Below are 25,404 nucleotides of genomic sequence, written 5' to 3' on the forward strand. Positions count from 1 at the left end.
TTGGCATATATATAATGTCAAACTCTGTATGATTTAAATAAAACACTTTGATAATAAAATTTACAGGCACAAATATAATTTCAAAGTCAGAAATATTAGATATCTCAATTAAAAAAAAATGTAAAAACTATTCTGCATCATTAAGTATGAGTAGATTATCCATTCGTAACATATATTTCACATTTTTTTAATTCTAAATTTTTTTAATAAGAGCAATTATGTGCAAAATTTTATCATTGCAAAAGAATCTTAATAAGAAGCAATTGGTGCAATTTAATCCAATTTTAAATAGCCACAGAACTTAATATTTTTTATTTTAGTGTTTTATTTTTTTAAAAAACAGAACTTTTTTAAATAAACATGCAAACATGTTTTAGCTCTATAATATAGCAACATAGATTTAAATTTCTGTTGTCAAAGTATTTTTAAGCGATTTAAGCGGCTAAAAAGAATTTAAACAATATGAATTATGACGTTATAATATTAAATAAATCTTAACTAATTGTTATTGATAGTTAGTATTAACGATTAGTTATAGAATAGTTATTGATATTATATCTTACGAATAGTTAACTGATAGTAATTAAAGCTTATTTTATATCTCGATTTACTTTTTTAATGATTTGGCTTCATTTAATGTTTTAAACCTGCTAAAATTAAAAAAAAAAAACACTAAGTATGAGATGAAATGCAATAAAATATGAAAATAGGTAATAAATGAAAATAAATAATAATGATATAATAAATGATGTTATAGTTTCTAAATCAACCTGTGAAAAGATGTCCAGAGAAGTCTCGAATCTTCTTTTGTGTTTAAATTTCGACAATTGACTTTAGTTTATTAATGATTTTAACTAACCAAAAGCTGTTTTAAAAACAAAATGATATAATCTCTTTCAAAAATCGCAAAATATCAATATAAGGCTACATATAATAAAGGGTAAATTCTTCTCAGGTGAACCCATAAAACTACATAGTAGATCAGGATATATTGCTTTTCTGCTGTCGTAAGCAATTCTGCTGCATAATTAAAATAGTTTTACATCTGCATAGTAACCATCTAATCTGCACTGCATTATTTTTATTAATACAACTGCACCAACATGCACCTCAGGACAGGTGTCCACGCGTCAACCACCTGCAGCTCGTCCATCAAAACCGTATAATACTGCAGCACCCCCTCGCACCTGAAGCGCACCTCTCTGCATAATCTTCGGCGTCTTTGGGGAGAAAATCTTATCATCCCTGCAGCCAGCGAGAATACGTTCCTCTTTTATAGCCTCTGTCTTTTCTCGACTTCATTAGGCCGAAGCAACCTAACTCTTTTGTACTCTTCGGACGGATGGACAGCTTTTATGAAGAAACCGTGCCTTTGCATAATCAGCCGCTTCCGCCATCCACCCTGTGAGCAAACACGGCTATTAAGGAACTGCCTCTTTAGCTTTAAATTTATTGCTGCAAGCCTCCATTCGTCGGGATTCACCTCCTTAAGGCTCTAGAGATAACAACTCGGGGCGAGTGAACAGACATTTTAATCATGGCGATAATGGGTTACAAGCAGCGGGGTTGACAAGTATGGGAAAAGGCGATCTTTAAGTACATGTTTGTTGCCTTGATACTGACGGGTCGGTCGACTTTGCTAAGTTGCAGTAGATTTCTAAGCCGTGCATCGTCCTCTTGGTGAAAAGAATACTTTTTAACGAAATTCTTGCAAGTAAGGTGGTAGATACTAATTTGCTGAAGGAGAAACTAATCAGCCATATCGGAATTATAGGTTAAGCGTGACGATGAATCTTGGTGGAGAAAATCTGTTCTTAGAAAATTTGAGCTAATAAGCAATAAATATTTTTGATCTAGCAGGCAGTGAGTTAATTCTAATATTTGATGATGCGATAATACGAGAGCAAATTAACTAGAGGTGGATGATACATTTAAAATAAATAAGTAATTTGAGTAATGATAGATCCAGTGTCTTTATGATAAGTGTTTATATTTCATTTAGTTCTTGACATCTGTAGATTTGTTTAATTAGATTAACGTCCAAATTCCAAGTTATATGAGAGATATTTTGAAATGAATTAAGTATTTTAACCCTTTAAAGGGCTATTTTTTTCTAGTCATATTATGTTAAAATGTTTTTAGGCTTGAAATTAGAATAAGAAGAGGAATTCATTTAGCTTATTAGATAAATTTAATTTGATTAATTAATTAATTTGGTTAATTAATAATTAAGTAACAAATAAATACACATCATTTTGTCTGAGATAAAGAACTGAAGCATCTAAGTTTCTGACTTACTAAAAAAATGTGTCAGAACTTATGGCAACCTATATAATTTCATACAAAGATTGATAAATTTGGTGGGAAGCATACTTCCCACGGCCCTAGAAAGGATTAAATTGTGGTCAGATACTGAGTTAGTCTCTGAACCAACTCTTCTATATTTTTTTCTAACATCTATACTCCAGTGATAAGAGGATGATTAATTCCAGCTGTTAATGTGACAAAGGGAACATAACCCTAGTTTCGAACTTGCAAATTTCTGCAAAAGCAAGATTCGACAATCAGGATGTAGTTACCCTTTTTAGATAGCATATTCAAAATTCTAAGAATTTTTAAGAAAAAAAAAACAGCGGGAATTGTCTTCTCAAAACTTTCTCGAATATTCTCTAATAAATATGCATTGTATTATTAACTGCATGCAACTATCTAGTGATCTATCTATTTATCTCTCTATATATATGAAACGCTAACGTATGTACTCAAAAAAATTCTCTTTTTATTTATTATCTAATGACAGTAGTCAAATGATAAACAAACCATCATATGAATTTCAGATTGCTTCATTGAATGTTTTTACAGTTGAAATGCTTCGGTTAAGTAATGGATGGAATTGCAAAATATTACTGTTCTGTAGAGTGTTCGCCGTGTCAACAAAATGCCCATTCAGTCAGAGGAAAGAAGACATGGATGAATTCAAGTAAAAGGGTTCAAATAGAAAGAGATTAAAACTCCATTCAGTCAGAGGAAAGAAGATGTAAAATAAAATTAAGAAATATGTTTCAAATAGAAATGTTAATTGAATACAAAAATAGGCTAAACTGTCGCCAGATGTGTAATCGCTATGATTTGACTATGGAAATAGAGGTTTATATTTTTCAAAACAGTTATCTTAGAAAAATAGTCTTAAAACTCCAAAAAATATTTTGTTTAATGATATCAATTATATTTACGGACAATTTTTTCTTTAATATTGATAATATTTTTTAATTTAATTAGATACAAAATTGATTTGATACAATGCTTTTAAATGTTATAATGGAATTAAAATTCATGCATCAAAATTTTAAATTACGTGCTTTTGACTTTTTTTTTATATTTATGTGCTTTTGGCGTTCTTTTGGCGATTTTCACTTCTGTTTTTATTTCGTAGCATATACAATTTTTAATTTGCAGTAAACTAATTCAACAGAATTCACATTTTTCAGTCATATCAGGTATAAATGTGAATTTTAAAAAACATATATCTGTGTGTGCATTCTATGTGAGTAAATTAGCATCTTGAAAAGTCAATAGTCTGGATGAATAAGCTGATCGACAAAGACGGCTAGTAATTACAAAAAAAATGGCTATTAAAGTGCAATTAATCACATGAAGTCAGTTGATGCAATCGTGTCAGAAGCCAAATATGCACTTTTGACGTCTTTTTCTGATTGATTTAAAATCAAAATGCGACACAAATTTATAATTATAGTCACAAATCACATACCAAATTTTATTTATTTAAGTTATAGTGTTTATGAATTATTACATTCACATGTATGTGAAAATGCTATATTGATGTAAAAGGTTAATATTTCGTAACTATTGTACGCCGATGCTATGCAAAGCGTTCATCGGAATAGCACCTTTATTTGTGAGTATACGAGAAAGTTTTCGGGAGATCAATCCCATTATTTTTGTTAAATTTTTATTGAATTCAAATATTCGGGTAAGAAATTTCAGATAATCACTGACGCATATTGACAAAATAAAAAGGTTGTAGTTTTTCCATTCTGTTGTTAACTTTACATAAACTGCTTATGAATATGTATTTAACAAAAATAATGTTTAGTCTAACTTAGGCAACAGCCAGTTGTACCTAGATTTATGAATTTACAACACTGAACTATCTTTCTATAACAGTTAATTCTAACTTCATGAAAGATTAAGATTTTGATGTCAACTTCATTTTGCTGCTACTTTCTAGATACACAGAGCGGATAAACTTCGCTTCATCAAGAATTTTTCCACTGAACTAAATCAAAGTGGTCCTCAAGCTAAATGTCATTTATCATTTGGTAGCCTTATATTTAGAATGAATGCTCCATTTGAAGTCTCATTAAGATCCATTAATGAGTAATTAAATAATTAACACAAGTATTAATTATAAAGAGTAATTAATTAAGGAACTTTCAGGAACACGCATATAAAATTTCATCATTAAATCACCGGGTACATTTTGGTAAGATTCCACACAAATTTGTCCACCTGAACGAGCAAAAAAGAACTTGTTATGATATTAAGAACAGATTAGACGCCGATAATGTTTTTTGTTGTTAGCAAATATTTGTTTTGCCTGAAGGTGTTTTGCCTCTTGGTGTATGGTAAGGATATTCAGTAATATATGAATTTTAATGTATACAGAATCGTAGAATGAAACAAATAAGGCATCTGAATAAAATATTACATGAGAATGAATAGTTAATTAGGGTAATTAGTTTACATGGTAATTGATTTTATTTAAGAATATATAAGGCAAAATCAGTCCTTTCCTTTAAGCCAGCGCCAACTTGTTTACACCATTCGCGACTTCATTAATTAGTTAACCCCTTAAGTGCTCTATTCTTCTTGCTATTAAATAAGATGGCACTTTCCATTTCGTGAATGTATTGTCTGTCGATTCAATTATGAATTAAATAGAATATTTTTTATATTATACATGGAATTGCTTCCTTGAATGATTTAATTTTAACTTATAAATTTAAAAAATTATAATTGTTTGCACATATGTCGAGGAGGTATAAAGATTAAGAAAAAAAGGTAATCTCTTTTTACCTTTTATATTTGGTGTGTACTAAGAAACCGTATCAAAATTGCCAAAAATGCGCCTTCTTGTTTTTGAGGAATTTCTAAACTCCAGACATTCCTTAATGACATGAAATTCATTTTAAAATTTATGTTTGTTTATATCTGTCAATGAAAATAATACAATGATGACATAAGAAAGAGCGAATAAAACTATTAAAATTTAACAAAACTATAAATTTATATTAAATTTTAGATAAAAACCACGATTGGGAATACTATCTATCTGTTCATATATTCACACATCACCATAGTAACTAGAAAATTTATATATAGGCTTCTTGCTTTAGATTAAGTAAAAGTGAAAAATGGAGGGAAAATATTTCCTGATTTTATAGTTTATTCATTAACACTTGTTACTTTTTGGCCTGGCTAGGCACTTTTGTCCATAAAGAAGACGAAATACAGTTTGATAAGTAAAAAAAAAAAAAAAAACTTTAATACGTTCGCCACCACGAATCATGTCTTATATTTGACACATCTGTCTAATTATATTATCCTTTCCTTTTGCTATCTCTTAACTATACTTGGGAAGGAATAATTTACTTAGATAGATAATCCGGTATAATTAGATAATTGGTGTTGCATGATGTTAAAAATAAAGAATAAAAATTCTTTTCTGCATCTTCTTTATATACATACAAGAACTACCACTTTCTTTGTATGAAGTAAATTCTGAAAAAATATATTGGATATGTTCCTCCATTTTTTCTGTTAGTATTTCATTTAAAAAATTGCTGGAAACATTTGTTAATAAAAGAGAACTGTGAAAAGTACATAATTAGGAAAGCTGAAGTATTTAAAAAAATAACACTTGATAGTTAACGCAAAAAAATTTATTTGATAAAATAATTTGCATATCTCTAAATTTAAAAAGAATTAAAAGTACTTAAGGAATTTTGATTTAAATGGCAAAATAATGATTGATTTTGCTTGAAATAAATACTTTTGAAACAGAATTTTAAAAATTAATATTTATTGGGAAGAACTGAAAACTAAAAATTAAAAAGTCTAAAATTCTTTCAAATGTTTTATTTATTTGAATACTAATCAATACATTCTAAAAACTTAAACAGATAAAAGCTGAAAAATTTTCTTAGCTGCTTTATAAATTTATGAACCGTGGACCTCAATATTGTCATTCATTAAGAAATTATCGAAATCCTAAGTTATGGCAAACAAGAATTTTTTTCTTGTAAAATTTCCCTTTTTAAAAATTTAAAAAAAAAAAAAAAAGCTCTCAATTTATTTATATGAATAAGTAACTGTGCTTGAATTCGAGATATCGGATCATGATATATATTCACAAAAATTTATTCTAAAATTTTACAATACATTAAACAAAAATGAGATTACTCATTTTCATTTAATACTAAGATACCATTTAAAGTTTATAGAATATTCGCTCCATCTTGAATTGTATTTGGACAGGAAGACTGTATATCAAAAATAATTCTTTTTTTTTCGGAATATTCGAGAAAATATAGCCATGACATAATCCTTTTTGAACATTTATCATCGAAAATTGTAATTGAAATGAAAGGTTTCTCTCAATTATTTCAAGTAACACATCACTCAAACTATTCCGTTCTTATCATACATCCATAATGTTAATGGAAATAAAGGATGAAAAATCTCTTGGAATGTTGAGAAAATAAATAAACTATAATATCCAAACATGGAAAATCCACAAATCCTCTTAAAACTATGTACGGTAATATGTTCCAAAAGAACAAAACGAGACTGAGTTATTCCATGTTTTTACGAGGATTAAGCGAAGGAAAAGTTCCACCACCGGCAAGAAAAATGGCATGACTGCATCTAAAGCACTTTACCGCCATTTTGAAAGGAATCTTGCCTCACGTCTTTGGTATCGCAACCATTCGGGAATTCTAACGATTTTGATGCGTTTCAACGTAATTTATTCGTCTTTTTCGTTAACTTGTGGACCACTTAACTTATCGCATGTAGCACATTCTTCCGTGGGACCACCTCTTCTCACAAGAAAGAGGCTGTTCCTGGCAGACAAGAAGTGGGATACCTTGACACGGCATAGGAAAATAAACTACAAGAGACCTTCTTTAAGTAAAGATAAGGTTTTTGGGGCAAGTTTTCCTGTGGCGTTGCGTTTAGATAGCGAATGCATTAGAACTCATTGGAGCTGTGCTAAAACATGTTGTCACATTAATAAGATGTTTATGATTCCGCTCAGATTGTTTTTGGGAAATGAAAGAAGAATCGTGCTGGTGTCAAACAGTTGGGTCAACCTGTTGCAAATATCGTTCAAGTGCTGTACAAAAGTAAAAAAATAAAATTGAAAGATGATGAGAAAAGTATCTTTCTAGGTAGTTGAGCAAGAATTCAACATTCAGGTGTCACTAATGGGCGGATATGTAAGATAGTTTAAATTATGAGTTTTATCTAGTTACGTCACTTAAAGAGGCTAGACTTTTGACTAGTTACTTGACTTGAATATGATTCGGATATATATTTCATTCGAATATGATGATATACGTATTTGGAAATATGCATTATTATCATTCAATTAGAGACAGAGCCTGTTGAAAGAAAAGTAACCGAGCAAGATAACTGTACCGAAAGGGGATATAGATACCTTGTGAGCCAATGTTTTGAAACACCATCTTTGGGACAAATCATTAATGTCTTTAAGTTAACTTTTAAAGTCAAATAAGACGAGGAGTTTAAAACTAATATCAAGTCTCATGGGTCCTTTTTTTCTTTCCTAATAATGACAATTATTGGTGAAATTTATAGTGTCATACCTTTCCTTGTTATGCTCCTAGCAAAGTTTTTTTTCATTTTTATTTATACAAAAGCTACCTGAATTTTTTAATGTCCGGATAAACTTCAAGCCAAATGTTCCCTTTGCTAATGTACTATGAAATTTCGAAAAAAGAATGCAAAAATGGCGAGCATATGTATGGACATGCAAAAAGAATCCTCATCATTTTGAAGGAAATGGTAAAATGGAGTTAGTTAGTTTAGTTATATTAACGTCCCTTGTAAAGCAACACTAGGGCTATTTTGGTACGAACCTCATAATTTTGAACCGCGGTCAGATGACGAGGACGACACCTGAGCTGGCACCCCCCTCTCCACGCCACACCACACCAGCGGGAGGACGTTTGGCATGACGGATTTAACGTGCAACAGACCCCCCCTTACACGACGGTTCTTCGGTGGAATCGAGTCTCGAACATGAAACCCTACGACTCATAAGCCGAGACCTTAAAACCAGGCCACCGCGGCCTATGGTAAAATGGAAAAATTCCTTAAAGACGAGAGGTAATGATAATGAGGATTTCTTTAGGGCTGATGCAGTTGTCATTGTCTAGTATAATGATGAGTTGTTCAATGTTCCGAATTTTGCGTTGAAATCATAATGTACAAATGTGCCAGGAATTGCGGATTTCGATACAGTTAAATTAAATTTGCATAAGCACTAATGATTTATTTGTTATACAATACCATCAAAAATGTATTAAACCTAAACCACCCCTACCAAACATCTGTCTTCAGTATTAAAAGGATTCGTGTCACAGCAAGCTCTAAATCATGTTTAGTAATCAAAAGTCATCTGGTTTGGTTTTGGCTTATTTTTGGAATTTTTGGGGATTTTCTTTTATTTGCGCAAAAGCCACATTTGATTAAACTGCAACAAGCATATCATTAAAAGTTAAAAGTTAAAATTAAAAATAAATGACATCAAAAGCTTAAAGGTCAACATCAATTGCTAAAAAATGTACTAAAACATGTTAAACCTGACAAAAAAGTTTTAAAATGTAGCAAGTTGAAAGCAAAATAAATAAATAAATAAGATCAAATATAAAGGGGAAAAAATGAGCAATTTTGAAGGGAAAAAAATTTGTATGGTATATTGCATCCATCAAATCACGCAAGATTGCAGATGAGGTATTAAAAATGTTCTGACGATGGGATTTAAAAACAGGAGATTCGATCAGAGTGTGGTTTACCGTAAAATCGATATGATAAGTGGAGCAAATGGACGTACTTTCTCCAACGGTGAGGTGCTTATGAGTAAAATGTATATATGTCCTATACGGAGGTGAGTCAATTTGACATTGAACATCAGCATTAATGCCTATAATATTAAACGCTATTAATGCTACAGGCATTAATAACAATTAGCGCCTATTGTAGCTATTAATGTTATAGGCATTAATAGCAAGTATTGTAATGTTATTGGCATAAAACAGATGTCACTGGCATTTGGAAACTTTTGACGTATTTCAGTGCAATGATAAATGAGTTATTTGGGCTCTCTAGAAAGCTTTATCTATGTATAAAATGAAAACATTTATTGTAGATCAGATTTAGATCTAAACTTTGCAAATACATGTAAACATATTTTAGCATTTGCGTGGTCAAAGAGAAGAAACTTTAGAAATTTTAAAACTTTGATTTATTTAATCTCGGGAGGGGGGCATATTATGTACAAGAAGCGATGATAGAACTGGCGTCCATCTACATCGCGACACAAGAGCAGAAGAGATCGAAATTATTCCCCTGAGTGATTTTACAATGAGATTTTGATAAGGATTTCTTTGACGCGTGTAGCCTTAGGAAAAGAAAATTTAGCTATCTTTAAAAGAACGCGCTAAGGGTAAAGCATTAAGGGTTTTTATTTCTTCGCTTGGAGCTTGAGAACCTGCTGAATTTATGAGTTTTCTGTTGTTTGTTTCTTATGGCACTTGACACACTGACAAGCCCGCTGTTACGAAGACAGCGATTTAAGCCTGAGGGGAACGTCTCTTATTTTTTATAGCAGCGCCAAGTAGGGCCAAGAGTACGACTTTGCCACTCACGCATCATTCATTCGCTTGCACAACCCCTTTTTACAGGAGAGCACATTCACACATCTCACAGATAGAACAACAGAAGAACAACCATGCCCAAACCGGGACTCGAACCCGGGACGCCCAGATCACGGGGAAGACGCGCTACCCCTATGCCAGGACGCCGGCATGAGTTTTCTAGAGTGCGTGTTAAAAGTAATTAAATAAAGGTGGAATTGGATCAGGAAATAAGAGACCTTTTTAGAATGAAGTTAATATGGGTTAAATAACATAAAAATGATGAAATTAATTAGGATTTAAATTAGATTAAGAGATATCATTACATACATATCTATGAAATATTTTCTATCAGAAGCCGAAAAACTTTTTCCTAATTGTGAGTCTGATATTCATATTTATTCTTGTATATATTAAAAATACAGAACTTACTTGTATATATTAAAAATACAGAACTTACTTGTATATATTAGAAATATAGATTTTTTTGCAGATTCTTAATACTTATTTATCTATGTTGCAGGCTTTCCCATCTTTGAAGTCTTAATCCGGTGATTGAATTATGATATCTTAATTCTTTTGAGTAGTAATCGTTCGTGAATAAGTGGATCATCCTTGATTTTATCTTCTCCAAGGTAAGTGCTATGGCTTTATATAAATTTACAGGAATATCACAATAAAATGAGATCTTGTTATAAGGCTGGTGAGAATATGAGAACACAGTTTCACGCGCATAAGTATAATCCATTTGTTAATAGTGAAAACCAGCAATCACTTGGTTTGATATTAGCTTTAGCATTATTATTATAGAGTGCAGACTTTATCTATCAGTCAAATTTTGACAAAATCCATATAAGAGCAATCTTGTCTTGTTCTGGGATATGTGTCTAAACAATTTTTAATGAAAATTTAAATCTAATTTAATAGTAATAATTTAAATATTCTTAAATAATTATACAGTTACGTTTTGTTATGCTCCGAAAATTGTTTTCCATGTGCAATATAATTTTTCATGTTCATATAATTTTTTTCTCTGCATTAAATTTAACATTTACTTTCATATAATTTTTTTCTATCCATTAAATTTAACATTTACTTTCATATAATTTTTTTCTATCCATTATATTTAACATTTACTTTCATATAATTTTTTTCTATCCATTAAATTTAACATTTACTTTCATATAACTTTTTTCTCTCCATTAAATTTAACATTTACTTTCATATAATTTTTTTATCACTATTAAATTTAACATTTACTTCCATATAATTTTTTCTGTCCATTAAATTTCAGATTTAATTTCATAGAATTTTTTTTTCTATCCGTTAAATTTAGCATTCACTTTCATAGAATTGGTCCATTCTCAAATTCTATAGATTTTTATCATTCATAGGGTTTTCTTTACATATTTTTGACGTACTATTTATAATTCGATTTAAAATTGCGTCTCAAATGCAATATGAACTTTTAGCTTAATCAACGATAATACATATCAAATGGAATAAAAAAAAACTTTGTGATGTGCTCAGATATTTAAAACAAGTATTAAATAGCACTTTTTTAATACTAAATGCACATAATGTAAATTATTTTTTAAATAAATGCATAAATTTAAATTTTACTCGAATTCCGTAGAATATTTTCCCCTCGTTTTTATAACTTCTTAATTTCGAAATATTAAAGCTTTTACTACTGTGAATTTCAGAAAGGATAAATACTTATATAACTTGAACTAACCAAAAAACAACTGTCTATCTAGACGTCATACTTGCCTTTGCTGTTAAAAGTATTAGCTTGTTTGAATTTTTTTTTCTTTGAACGATATATTACCTCCTAATTTCAATGCTTTTCTTTATAACCACAGCATGTGATCTGTAAAAATATAAAATCTTATAAATTACATACTTAAAGTCATAAAAAATTGCAGTTAAACATTACTAAGCGAGACAGCGAGACGGCGAGACATTATCAAAAGCATGTCTGCTCGACACAAAAGTTTCCGAAGAAAAGAAAATTTGAATTCTATACTCTTCAGTATTTAAAGTGTCCGTTTTCGCAACTGGATTAATCTTGTGGTAACGAAACCAATTAATACGCTTTACAAAAAAACTTTTGGAAATTCTCCATTGGAAAGACGTCCAATTTCTAAAAAGCTTTTATTTTCATTAAAGCACGTTCGATGACTGAGTTTTTAACTATAAAGTTACTGCTTCAGACAGTGTTATTTTCTGCAGATTATGGAACTTAGGTTCTGTATTGTGTTGTATTCTAAAAGTCTTGGATTTTTGAAATCCTTAAATATTAAATTCTTCCAAAAGAATAAAGAGATTAAGTATGCATTAATTCTATTGAAAAAAGGCGGTTAATAAATGCTATAAATTCTTTGAAAATTTCAATTGATATACCTCAATGTTCCGGAGAAAGGGTATTAAATTTTTTTATGCTAATCTTTATTTTTTTTTTTAATATATTAAAAACGTTAATCGTTTACAGTAAAATATTAAAACATTTTAAAGATAATTATAAAATATATAAAACATTCGCAAGAAATCTAAAATAAAATGAATAAAATTAAATAAATATAAATGCATGAAAAATTTAAAAGATAAATGAAAAATGAATAAAAACTTGAAAGATAAATGAAAAATAAATAAAAACTTAAAAGATAAATAAAAAAAAACTTAAACTGAAATTTAAGGCAGTATTAACATTCACACATATCAAGACTAAAAAATATTTCCTGAAATTTTACGAATATTTGCAAAGTAATATATTTCAGCTTTATGATTAATAAAAATTTGATTTAAAGTTTCTAAAATCTGATATAAAAATTTTATATATGCTGATATAAATCTCAAATTGTTTTTGGGAATTCTAAAAAAATTCATTCTTTTTTATTCTAACAGATATGCATTGCAGAAATAACACATATATACTTTATTTCTAAGAACTTTCTTCTAACATAAAAATCGTTATTATTATTTGCATTAAACAGATGAAGTCTAGTGTTTTTATATATATTATTTTTAATTCTATTAAATTCCCTTATATTAAATACTGTCCTGATAAAACATTGAGGTCATTTTACCAAATGTCCATCAGATCTGTTTTGAAAAGAAAGACGTTTTTACTGAATCATTGATATCAATATTTCTAATCTACTTTTGCTTTAAATCCATTTGTTGCAGATTGTTGTTTATCACCCTCTTATTAATTCAAAATATATCTTTATATGGCTTTTAAAAAAATATACCGATTCATCTGGTTAAAGCAGAAAAGCGCTAAATAAAGATTAAATTACAGTTCATTTGTTTTCAAATTAATTCGGTTCCATTAAAATTAATATATACGCTTATTTAGACTTCTTAACAACAATTTTTATATCCTACGTCTTAATATTCAATAAATGTTCAAAGAAGTTTAGTGCAATGAATAAAATTGCATGGGTGTTTTTTTAAAATAAGGTTTTATTGTTGCGTTTTGGATTCAGTGTCGGCAATTTTGTGGCCATGTTTTCTGATCTGTCATTTTATCTTCAGAATAAAAATCCTTTTATTGCAAACAATTAAAGAGGCATTGTCATTTTCAATAACTTTTTCAATTAAAATTATGCATTTATTTCAGTTCTAAAAAGAACAATAATTTGATTCCCATTCATTTTATAAATATGGAAAACGAATAAAGAATGAATGATTGTTCACTTATTGTTTCATTAGATCAATCTCTTGATATGATGAAGGCAATTTCCATTTAAATTAATAGATAGACCAATTTAACCTTTTTACAACTGTTTTTTTAATTCTATGTTTATTTCTTCAATAAATATGCTATAAATACTCCAAGAGATGTTGTAAATTACTTTAAAATAATATAGTCGTTCCGAGAAGGATTTTGAAAACAAGAATTAATTGCCCCAATATGGATCAATGCCATCGATATTTCTAATCACGTTTCTGACATAACGTTTTCCTCATTAATTATGAAACAGTTACAGTTACAACTTACAACAATAGTTCGAAGTTTACTTTGTTATTTTCGCCAGTTTTCGAATTGAAACATTTTATTTATTCCAAGTCAAAAGAACTTACTGATTCGAGTTGTAATGAGGAAAATCGAACAAAGAAATGTAGAACAATAAGTCTCATTTTAATAGGAACTCTCTCATTATGAAAACATTGTCATTTCCATTTGTTATAACCAGACGAACCTGTCTAGACTTTTTATAGCTGTTTTTCGATTCTTTTGCATGTACTTTTAGATCATGTTTTCCAGTGACTCAATAACTTCTGTGTAGTTTATCTCGAATAGACAGGTTATTCTTAATAATTGATTCTAAAATAAGACTAATACTATTGATCAATGACGTCAATATTTCTTGTTACACATTTCCACATGTAGCATTTTTAACCATAATAATAATTCGCTTCTAACAGTTACAGTTAGAAAATGTAACATTGTCATTTTCGCCAGCCGCTCAATTAAAACGATGCATTTATTCCGATTTGAAAGAAAAATGGCAATTCGTTTTGCGAAGACCAACATCAAATAAAGAAAAGAAGAAATAATAGTTTTTCCAGATGAATATTTTTCTTTTTTGAACATTTTGCTGCTCTGTCGTTGCCAAGACAGTCTGTTAAATAGTCGTCGAAATGGCATTGTTAACTTTTCCAAAAGCTATGTGATGAATAACGTCTGCGAGTTTTTATTCACTTTGTTTATTCTTTCGTTTTCACATTTGCATGGCGTTCTTTGCCTAACTGATGTTTCTTTCGTTCTTATTTTTACTTGTAATAACTTTTTTCTTTTTTATTTATTTATTTTTTTTTCTCCCTTCAACGATCATCGATTTTCTTTTCTCATTGTTGTCACCATTTTTTCCCGCGTTCTTTCGCTTTTTGTCGAACATCAGATTATGATTATTCTAAAGAAGAAAAGAAACGAGTAGCTTATGAAATAACTTGCCTTCTTCTTCGAAGAAAATCGATGTTTAAATAGGGGGAATAAATGCTTTTGACGTGTAATTATCCAAAGTTGAAGCATTTTTAACTTTTCTTTCTTCATCCTCTACTTCATGCTTCTTTATCTTTTGTTCATTTTTTACGCATTTATTTTTACAAAGCTTTTTTTGTTATTTTTGATGCATAGTGCTTCTTTATTATTCAATGGAAAAACATCTTTAAGGATCACTTTACAAAAAGATTACGCAATTTAATCTCTTGACTTTTTGAACTAAAAGTCTCAGCAAAGCTGAGCATAAACTCATTGTCTTTATAACAATCAATGATTTTTTTAAAAAAAATTACATTGCATGTTAACGATGTTCCGCATACAAAAGTGCTTTGTTCAAAGTAAACTTTAAGCGTTTTGAATTCATTAAAGAATTTTTTACTATATTTTTTTTTATTTTCTGAATAATAAGATTTCGATTTCATCGATAAATTAAAAAAAAAAAAAAAAAAAAAAAACTTTTAATGTGCTTTTAAAAACCATATGTATTTGATGGCAATTTTTTCCTCATAAAAGAATCTGTGATTAAATATTAAAACGCTTCTTATAGATGTTAAAAGTAAATTTGATGGCATTTTTTACATAAAATTATTGTAAAAGTTAATAAGTGACAAAAACAATTATTGCCTACATTTTCATTGGAAGCTTTTGTTCGTTAAATGTAAAAGGCATCATTTTTTTTTTAGAAATTTAAATGTATTAAAAACTTTTATTGTGCTTTTAAAAATAATATGTATTTGATGGAAATTTTTTTTTCTCATAAAAGAATCTGTGATTAAATATTGATATGCTTCTTTCAGATGTTAAAAGTAAATTTGATGACATCCTTCATATGAAGCCGTTGTTAAAAAAAATAAGTGACTGAAACAAATATTCCCATTCTTTTCATATTTAAATTTTGTTCGTTAAATGTAACAGACATCACTTATTTTAAAATTTAAATATGTTTTATTTCTGGTTTCATCATTCTAAATGGCTTCTATCTGCATTTAAAAAAAATCACTGCAATGAAATAATTTTGTAGTGTTTCGCAGTAAATATATTTTCTGAATTATATTTCCATTTTATCGACAAATTATTTAAATAAAAACTTTTAATCTGTTTTTAAAAATCATATATATTTGATGGTAATTTTTTTTCATGAAAGAATCTGTAACTAAATATTAAAAGGCTTCTAATAGATGTTAAAATCAAATTTAATGACATTTTTCACATGAAACTGTCATAAAAAATAATAAGTGACAGAAAAAAATATTGCCAATTTTTTTCACAGGGAATTTTGTTCGTTAAATGTAACAGACATCTTGTTTTTAGAATTTAAATATATTATATTTCTTTTTTCATATTCTAAATATTTTCTATCTGCATTAAAATAATCTTTGTAACAAAATAATTTTGTATTGTTTTGCAATAAATATTTGTAACAAAGTGACATTATTAAGGTGCCTTTAGTAGAAGTAATTATATGATGTCATGACTCGTGCTATTTAACGTTTCTAAATCTGTGGTGGTATGTAGATTATTATGATCCATGCAGGAAGTAACAGGACGAATGTTTTTAGGAACATTTCTTTTAATAATCACATTCACACACTAAACAAGCACAAACACAAAGACAAGACATTCACGCTCGCAGTTTCACAGTTCAGCGTCACATCTCATTCTAATTACAATCGCAATGCACTATGGGATGACATATGGGATGGCCTAATCAGGCATCGCCATCTAGTATCCAAAAGAGAAGATAAGAGTAATGCAACTGCTACATATCTATTTTATCTCACACTTTTCTGAGTAATTATATTTTTTTTTTCCTTCGTGCAAGATAAACAATTAATACAATGGATTTTCTGCGACATTACATCCTTTTCTTCAGGCAATATGTACAGTGACACAACGGATCTTCATGACAAACCCAATGACTCATGCCGCCCTAATATCACTAAATCCTGATTGCCTTGCTCTACTCTGTGACATTAAGCTCTTTTCCGTCATGTAAGGTGCTCAACGGATATAATGGATGCTCTGTGACATTATATTACTTTTTTAATGTGAGAATATAATGGGTATATAACGATATGAAATTAGAACAGGGTTTTTAATGCTTATCGTTTAAGCTTTAAACATAGTTTTTTAACAGCAAATTACATATCAAGCTAGAAATGAAACATTTAAACGTTTTTTTTTTTTTTTTTTTTTTTTAGAATGCCCTATGAAATTAAAGAATGTTTCTTATTTATCATTTACATACTTTTTATAGGCTCTATACTGAATTCTTAGAAATTGTATAGTGAATAATTTTTGTAAAAATTGAAAAAAAAAAAAAGATTTTTTTTGCCAAAAAAAAAAAGATTATACCGAAATTTTAAAAAAATTCTCATTATAAATTACTTACGATAAAGAAAAAGACGCAAACTTTATTTTTGATTACATTCGATATCTCGTTTCAATCAATCACTTCACTTTAATAATGTCTTAGGTGCCGGCGTCCTGGCATAGGGGTAGCGTGTCTTCCCCGTGATCTGGGCGTCCCGGGTTCGAGTCCCGGTTTGGGCATGGTTGTTCTTCATCTGTTCTATCTGTGAGATGTGTGAATGTGATCTCCTGTAAAAAGGTGTTGTGCAAGCGAATGAGTGATGCGTGAGTCGCAAAGTCGTATTCTTGGACCTAGTTGGCGCTACTATAAAAACAAGGGACGCTCCCCCACCGGCTTAAAATCGCTGTCTTCGTAACAGCGGGCTTGTCCATGGCAAGTGCCATTAGAAACAACAACAACAGCAATGTCTTAGGTATATATGTGACATAACAAAATAGATATCAGTGGTATTTTGAGTTAGGGCAGTGTCCTTTTCTGAAATTCACTATTAAATATTTGGAAGGAAAAGAAATATACACTGGTGGACAAAATTAAGAGATGGAAGACATTTTCCCAAATATCTCAAAAACTATTGAATATAAATAAATGAAATTTGGTATGGATATAGCTTATACCATGATAATAAAGTATGCAAAACAAAAATAAAAGTGCCATTCACTGGCCAATAAATCCAATGTAGTTTGAACTTAAGGATAAAGGATGACAATAAAAGTGAGGCTTGTACAGTGTATGTTGCCTCTAGGATGGTGTATGGTCACCCCTGACAGACAAGCAGCATGCACAACGAGTATGCATGCTGTTAATAAGGGAGTTAAGGAGGGGTTGTGGAAGACCCTCCCATTCTTCCACCAGAGCAATTTTTAACTCTAGAATGGTTCTTGGGGGAGCTTGGCGCATCGCAATAGCTCTCCCAAGAGCATCCCAAGCATGTTCAATAGGATTCATGTCAAGGGATTTGGCTGGCCAATTCATTCGTTGAATGTCCTCGCTTTCCAGATACTCATCAACCATGAGAGCCCTATGTGGTCGCGCATTGTCGTCCATAAAAATGAACTCAGGGCCAACAGCGCCCCTGAAAAGACGCACATAGGGCTCTAGGACCTCCTGCCTGTACCTCTGGGCATTCACGGAACCATTGTCAGACACATGGAGCGGTGTGCGGGTATCATGCATGATCCCTGCCCAAACCATGAGTCCTCCACCAGCATAATTTTCCCTTTCGATAATGTTGCTGGGTTGGTATCGGGTTCCAGGTTCCCTCCATACCAATAACCGTCCAGAATCAGGTTGTAGACTGAATCTGGACTCATCGGTGAAGAGAACATTAGCCCATTAAAGCTGTGTCCAATTCTGATGTTGTCTGCACCATTCTGCAAGCGCTTTTTTGTGGGAAGGAGTGAGTGGGATGCAAATAGCGGGCTTCCTGGCATACAGCCCTCTTTCATGGAGTCTTCTGGAAACTGTCTTACTCGAAATTGATGTTCCTGTAGCAACCGAGAGGTCCCTAGACAATTGAGTGGCTGTAGCCGTCCTCTGGCGCTTAGCTAAAACGAACAAATACCGGTCTTCATTGGCCGTTGTAGCCCTCGGGCGACTTTGTCCTGGTCGTCTGCATACTGTCCCACTAGTTTTAAATTGACTCCACAAATTGGAAAGGACGCTTGGTGTTATATCCAATTCCCTAGCAACCTGAGCTTGGGACTGGCCTGCCTCAAGTATACCCACAATTCACCACCTCATACCGTCGTCTAAACGACGATGTTCACTCCTTTCACCTAAAATCCAGCAAGAAACAACACGATTATTCAAAAAATGCACTAAAATCTGCAACTGTGTTGAAGAGTGGAATGAGATGAACAGCTCGATGCGGACTTTTATACCTCCTGCTGGCTTAGCAACGCCCACAAGAATACGTAAACTTATCTCAGGGCCAATAGCGCTACAGTGACCATGTATGGCAATCAACTGTCCAGGTTTTGTGCGGTATTTTTAGAGAAATGTGCGAAAATGCTTTCCATCTCTTAATTTTGTCCACCAGTGTATATAAAAAAAGATAATGGAGCATATCTTCTCAAACCACGTTCAATCTATAAAAACTGTTAAATTTATATGATTAGCTCTGATTTCAAAAGAGAAAGAAGCTGAAAATCTTTTAACCCAAATGAAAGCGTGAGTCATCATATCTATGCTACATGTCATTGTATCTAAATGCTGTCAAAGCCCACACACGACAAAACTTACGATATAATGATATCGCGGCTGTGTGGGCCGCAGTAGCCTGATGGTAAGGTCTCGGCTGTGGAAAGGGAGGGTTTCCGGTTCGAGACTCGATTCCACCGCGGAACCGTCATGTAATCAGGTCAGGTTTCTGGCTGTTGAATAAGTAAAAAATGGTTTATCCGGGGGTTTTCTTTCCCCTTATAAATTGAAACCCAAAAACTCACCATTTACTTCCCAAAATGCATTTTCGGAATGCAGTCTTATCCTATAATGGCATTAAATCAAATTTTTTCCTAATACCATGCCCAGATGCTCTAAAAACGTTATGACCAAAAGAAGATATCACTTCCTGTATCAAGAATCTTTAACCCATTGATTTGAGTGCATATATTAAATAGGATACGAATATACGACATTAATCTTTTGATAACAAATTATTTTTAAAATTGTGCCCGAAAGATTTTACTAAAAATTTGTTTTTAATGTGCAAATACATAAAAAATTATCCATACATCTAGACTATAAAAATATATATATTTAATTCATTCATTTCTTACTAGTATTTTCAAAATTAAAAATAAAAATGATCAATACAAATAAATTTCGGTGAATTAATATCACGTTCTCTAACTTACAATACAATAAATACAATTATTTAATAAATTATTTTTCTTCTGTTTGTTTTGTTTATTTGAGTAAACATTTTAAATGAAAATTTGTTTCTCAGTATCAAACTTTGCAACGGCATTTATTTTATAAACTAGACACTTCAGGAATTACCGACAACTAGCAATGAAGAAACACCGGTTAAGGGCGATATGGCCGGAAAAGTCAATCAACTTTATCAAAAAGAGCACTTAGAAGAAATATTTCCGCCAAAAAAATCGTTTGTTTTTATCTAAAATGGATGACATTTCTCTAAACGAGGTCAAAAGGTGTCCTCTTCTATTATCTTAAGTTAAAGGGACAATATATTTCCTTTTCTTTAAAGCTTTCTTGACCTTTTTTGTTTATTTTTATATTATGATACGGAGAGCATTTTTTATGAATAAAATATTTATAAATGAAATAAAAATGTGATTGCTATTGCAAATTTCATTTAATGACAATTTATTAAATTTACAAATCACTTGAAGTACTTTTTTGTATCACTTAAAACATCCTTTCTTAAATATGTATCATTTTTTATTCTTTTATTCACTGAAACCGATATAAAAATGTATTAATGGAAGAAAAACAGATTATATTTCATCATTTAGAGAACTCTTAACTAAGGCATGCTTAGAGGTAATTACCCATCTGTTACGTTATATAGGACATTAAGTTGATGTTTTTAGATAAGTTTTAGTAGCCTTCATAATTCATAATTCTTTTCAATAAATTCTTCATAATTCTTTTAAATAAATAAATTATTAATTGTACGTATCTCTAATTATTTGTACGAATCTACAAATGTCTGAATAAATTTCGGGAGAAATTAGAAATGCAGAAAATGCCAAAATTGAAGAAAGGGCGGATGTTTTTTTTTTCTTAGATAAATCTTATATTTTATTGCAATTCTAAACTTTAATAAATTAGATCTATAAAAATTGTCAAATAGTTTTATCATAATAATTGCAGATTTCTGTTAAATTTTGGGGGAAATATTTCAAAGTAAACTGTAGATCAATATATCCCCATATAAAGGAGTACATAACAAATTCGGTCTATCAATATGTCTACATATAAATGAGGACATAATAAATTCGGTCTATCAATATTTCTACATATAAATGAGGATATGACAAATTTAGCGGATGTAATTTGGCGTGTGATTTTACAATTTCTTTAGATTTATATCAAATCTACACCAATGCAGCAAATAAGTCGAAGAGTCTAATCGTTTGTCAGTTTATTTTAAAAGTAAATCTGACAAAATACATTTATTTAGATGTATGAAAGTTGATATGGGATTTTGATACCAAAAATGCTTATATCAAATTTTGGAGTCAGGGGTCCAAAAGACATCAATGGGTTTTTTTTTCTTATATTTGGTAGCTTTAATGAATTTTAAGCATTTAAGCATTTTAAGCCAGAGTAATTTAGCACCAACAAATGCTATAATAATAAAATAAGATAAATAGGAATTTCAGTACCTATAAAAACAAGATCTAATTACTAAAATAATGGATGAATTCAAAAAAAAAATCCAGACGTTCTTTGACGTTCTTTCTATTTCGTGCATGTTTTAAGATTTTTCTGCTGATTTTTCCTTACTTAGAGAAGTGATATGCAGTAAGCAGGAAGAGTGCGTTTTCAAAATTTGTTGTTGTTGTTGTTAAGTAGCATTCATTCAATAAAATGCGTCATCTTTCAGTTTTTTTTTCTTCTGCTTGTCATTTTTAACATTACTATTTTATTTTAATTTGAAATTTATGATCTATTGTTCATATGGCTATTTCAAATTTGTGGATCATTTTCGGTTACATGACTTCTGACTCCATCGATACTCGAGATTTATTGAAACTGCTAAATAAGATGTCCAAATCTTTCATCTCACCTAAATTTGGGTGAAACCAAGGAATCCTTATGCATGTGCAAAAGACGGAGGAGTTTCATATCTGAAAACAGTACTATTTTATTTTAATTGATCGTTTATTTTAACTGATATATTTTTCATGTGACTAATTAAGTTAGGCAAATTATTTTCAGTTACCATGACTTCTGGCTCCATCGATATTCGAGATTTATTGAAACTGCTAAATAAGATGTCCAAATCTTTCATCTCACCTAAATTTGGGTGAAATCAAGGAATCCTTGAGCATGCGCAAAAGGCGGAGGATTTCAGTATCTGCGAACTGTTCTATTTTACTTTAATTCAAAATTTATTATCTATTGTTCATATGGCTCATTCGAATTTGCGGATTATTATTTTCGGTTACCATGCCATCTGATTCCAATGAAAATCGAGATTTACTGCATTATTAAATAAGTAGTACAAATATTTTTTATCACCTATATTTGGGTGAAACCGAAGCATCTTTGAGCATGCGCAACAGGTGGAAGATTTTTGATTTTAATGTTATAACAATCATTTCGAGGTTACAACGGGGATATCTAAAAATGTTTCTGAAAAGGTAAACACGAAGGGAAGAATTTAAAGAATTCTCCTTTAAAACGTCATTTGTAAAAAAATATTTAAGAAATAAAAGAATTAAATGAATACCTGAATTCAGTGGAAATTTTATATTATTTCTGTAAAAGTGCTAAAAAAACTGAACGAAAAATGGTATATTCAGAATTTTATATTATTAATAAAACTTATAAATTAGATTTTTTTTCTACGTCTGAATACTTCGTATTAGAATAGTTTCTTTTATTTTTTCACATAAAAGAACTATTCTAAAAGAACAGTGATGAAAAGGCATATATGTAATCAAAAGCTGTCCCTCGTTGGAATTTGAGACTCATTTGTATTCTTTTATTTGAATAATATTAACTGCGTCTAAAAACCTATTAAGAGTTGTTGCATGATGTTGAAATTGTGTTAAATGAGTCAAAAACATCGTTCCTTTTATTTAAACTGCAGAGATTTGGCGGAAATAATCTGTGAGTTCTAAGAATTTCGAATAGCTTTTCCTTTCTCCTTCATCAAAAAGTCATTATGAACGCTAACAAGTACTTATTTGGCATACCGAAACCAGTTTTTTTCTCCCAAATAAATGTCCTTTTCAGAAAATAACGATCAGAAATTTGAAGATCTATAGTTAAATAAACAGTTAAGAAATTTTTTTTCTACTTTTTTTCAAATCAAGTTAATGATTTTTCTTTATCAATTCGTTTTCAGAAGGAGATTATTAAAAAAAGTATTTAATTAAACGGATAATTAATTTAACTATACAATGTTATGTAAGATTTGAAGACATGGAAACCATAAATTAAATTTTTGGAAATTTGTTTAGTTTTGAAACTAACTGAATTAAATATTTGAAAGTTTTAATTTTGAAATTAGCGGAAGAGATAACAGAGTGACAACGGGATATTTTTAAATACGAGAATATATATATTTTAAAGAATTTAAATGAATGAAATATCACTGAAATCTGTTGAAATTATTGTGAAATACAATTCTTTCATTTAATGGAAGTTCTTCATTTCCAGCCAACGACAAAGCGATAAAAAATTATTTCAAAACTTCTTTAATTATATGAGCGAAATTTTTTTAGATAATCCAATTTATTTTATTGATATATGATATTTCTGCAACTTTAAAACCAAATGTGTATGAAAAAAAGGAAAATCAGTTACGAGTTTTTCTTTATGAATTCATCAAAGTTCAATCAAACATTGTTTGTTTGTTTGTGTGTGTGTGTGTGTGTGTGTGTGTGTGTGTGTGTGTGTGTGTGTGTGTGTGTGTGTGCGTGCGTGCGTGCGTGCGTGCGTGTGTGTTGTCTTTGAGGATACCATAGTATGCACCATTGCAGTATATACCACTTCCCTTCTTTCACTACAATATTTATCCCACCTTCGAATGTTTAGAGTTACCTGTGTGTAAGAATTCGTATGAGCGGAAACATATATAGAAAAATAAGAACAAAAACGGCTACAATCGATATACTAAATAGAGTGAGTTTCGTGAGGAGCAGTTAATTCATAGAATTTCATATAAAGTTTGATTTGATTGGGGATATTAGGAATCTGAATTCCGAGCTTAAATCTAAAGATAGTAGGCCTTCAAAAACCGGGATAAACGACACTAGACTTCATGTTTTGGTCTTGGACATTTTACTTTTATACGCTATTCCACCAGATTGAGTTCAGGTCCTGGACAGGATTTCTAAGGTGAGTGAGCAGCTAGTGCGGAATGAAATTAATCGAATTTTTCGACGAGATTTTATGAATAATAATACTTTATACAAAAATAGCTTCTGCATTAAAACTATTACAGATAAAAGTATTTTAATTTTAAATCAAACTTCGGGTATATCAGTTAGTTACTTATAATTTTATGAAATGAAATATAATGTATTTGTCAATTATTATCACTTAGCAATGCTGAATTCTTTGAGTTAATTTTAACAGGCAATAATATTGCTGTTGTCTAAGAAATTATCTTATTTTTTTCTTATAATTTTAATTAATAGAATTATATTGTGTTTATTATGTACTAGTGTCTAGTGTGTCTGAATTGTAAGTACCGGGTGGGCAAAAAGTCCGTGAAAACTTTAAAAATTCATTAAACCCGTAAAATTAAGCAAAATAAAAAATGGTTTGCAGATCGATAAGTCACGGGATTTTTTAGGTAAAAAAATAATAATAATTCAAAAAACAGCCTATAGGTGGCGCTGGTATAAATGACTTAGTTGGAAATATGCAAATGAGACAGACGATTATAAAGAATCAGAATCAGTTCTCCGTTGTTAATGTAAGTAAACATGTATGCTATGTGGAAAAGATAAAGCTTTGTTGGTGAAGCTATTTTACCTGAACCAGGAGTCAGCAAATGCTGCACAGCATAAATTCCTCCTTCAGAAAAATGGGAAAGGACCTTTAACAGTGGCAGGCCTAATAAAGCTTGTTCAGCGATTTGAGGAAACTGGATAGCTTGAAGATCGTGTAAAGTCCGGACGACCAAGTCTAATGCAGACATGTTCGGAGCGCGTTGCAACCGAAATGGAAAAATTAGCTTACGAAACCGCGGCAGGGACTAGCAGTGCACTAAAAGCTGGCAGAGGCTTGGGTTTACTACCATCTTCGATACGCAACAGTCTTCATGGAATTCTTAATCAGTATCCAAACAAATAACAGTCTTGCCATGAGCTTTTAGCATCAGATACTGTAGAGAGAAGCATTTGCGA

General features: G+C 30.4%; 1 protein-coding gene across 3 annotated transcripts in view; it reads left to right on the forward strand.

Annotated features, from left to right (window-relative positions):
• LOC129983780 (protein O-mannosyl-transferase TMTC2-like) overlaps nucleotides 1–25,404 on the forward strand; it is a 490,808-nt gene that overhangs the window by 153,771 nt on the left and 311,633 nt on the right. For all 3 annotated transcript variants that reach the window (XM_056093409.1, XM_056093408.1, XM_056093410.1), the window contains exon 2: nucleotides 10,486–10,597. The gene's annotated coding sequence lies outside the window, so the exon portion shown is untranslated. The remainder of the gene's footprint in view (nucleotides 1–10,485; nucleotides 10,598–25,404) is intronic.

Source organism: Argiope bruennichi, chromosome 9 (genome assembly GCF_947563725.1).
Source record: "Argiope bruennichi chromosome 9, qqArgBrue1.1, whole genome shotgun sequence".
Lineage (NCBI taxonomy): Eukaryota > Metazoa > Arthropoda > Arachnida > Araneae > Araneidae > Argiope > Argiope bruennichi.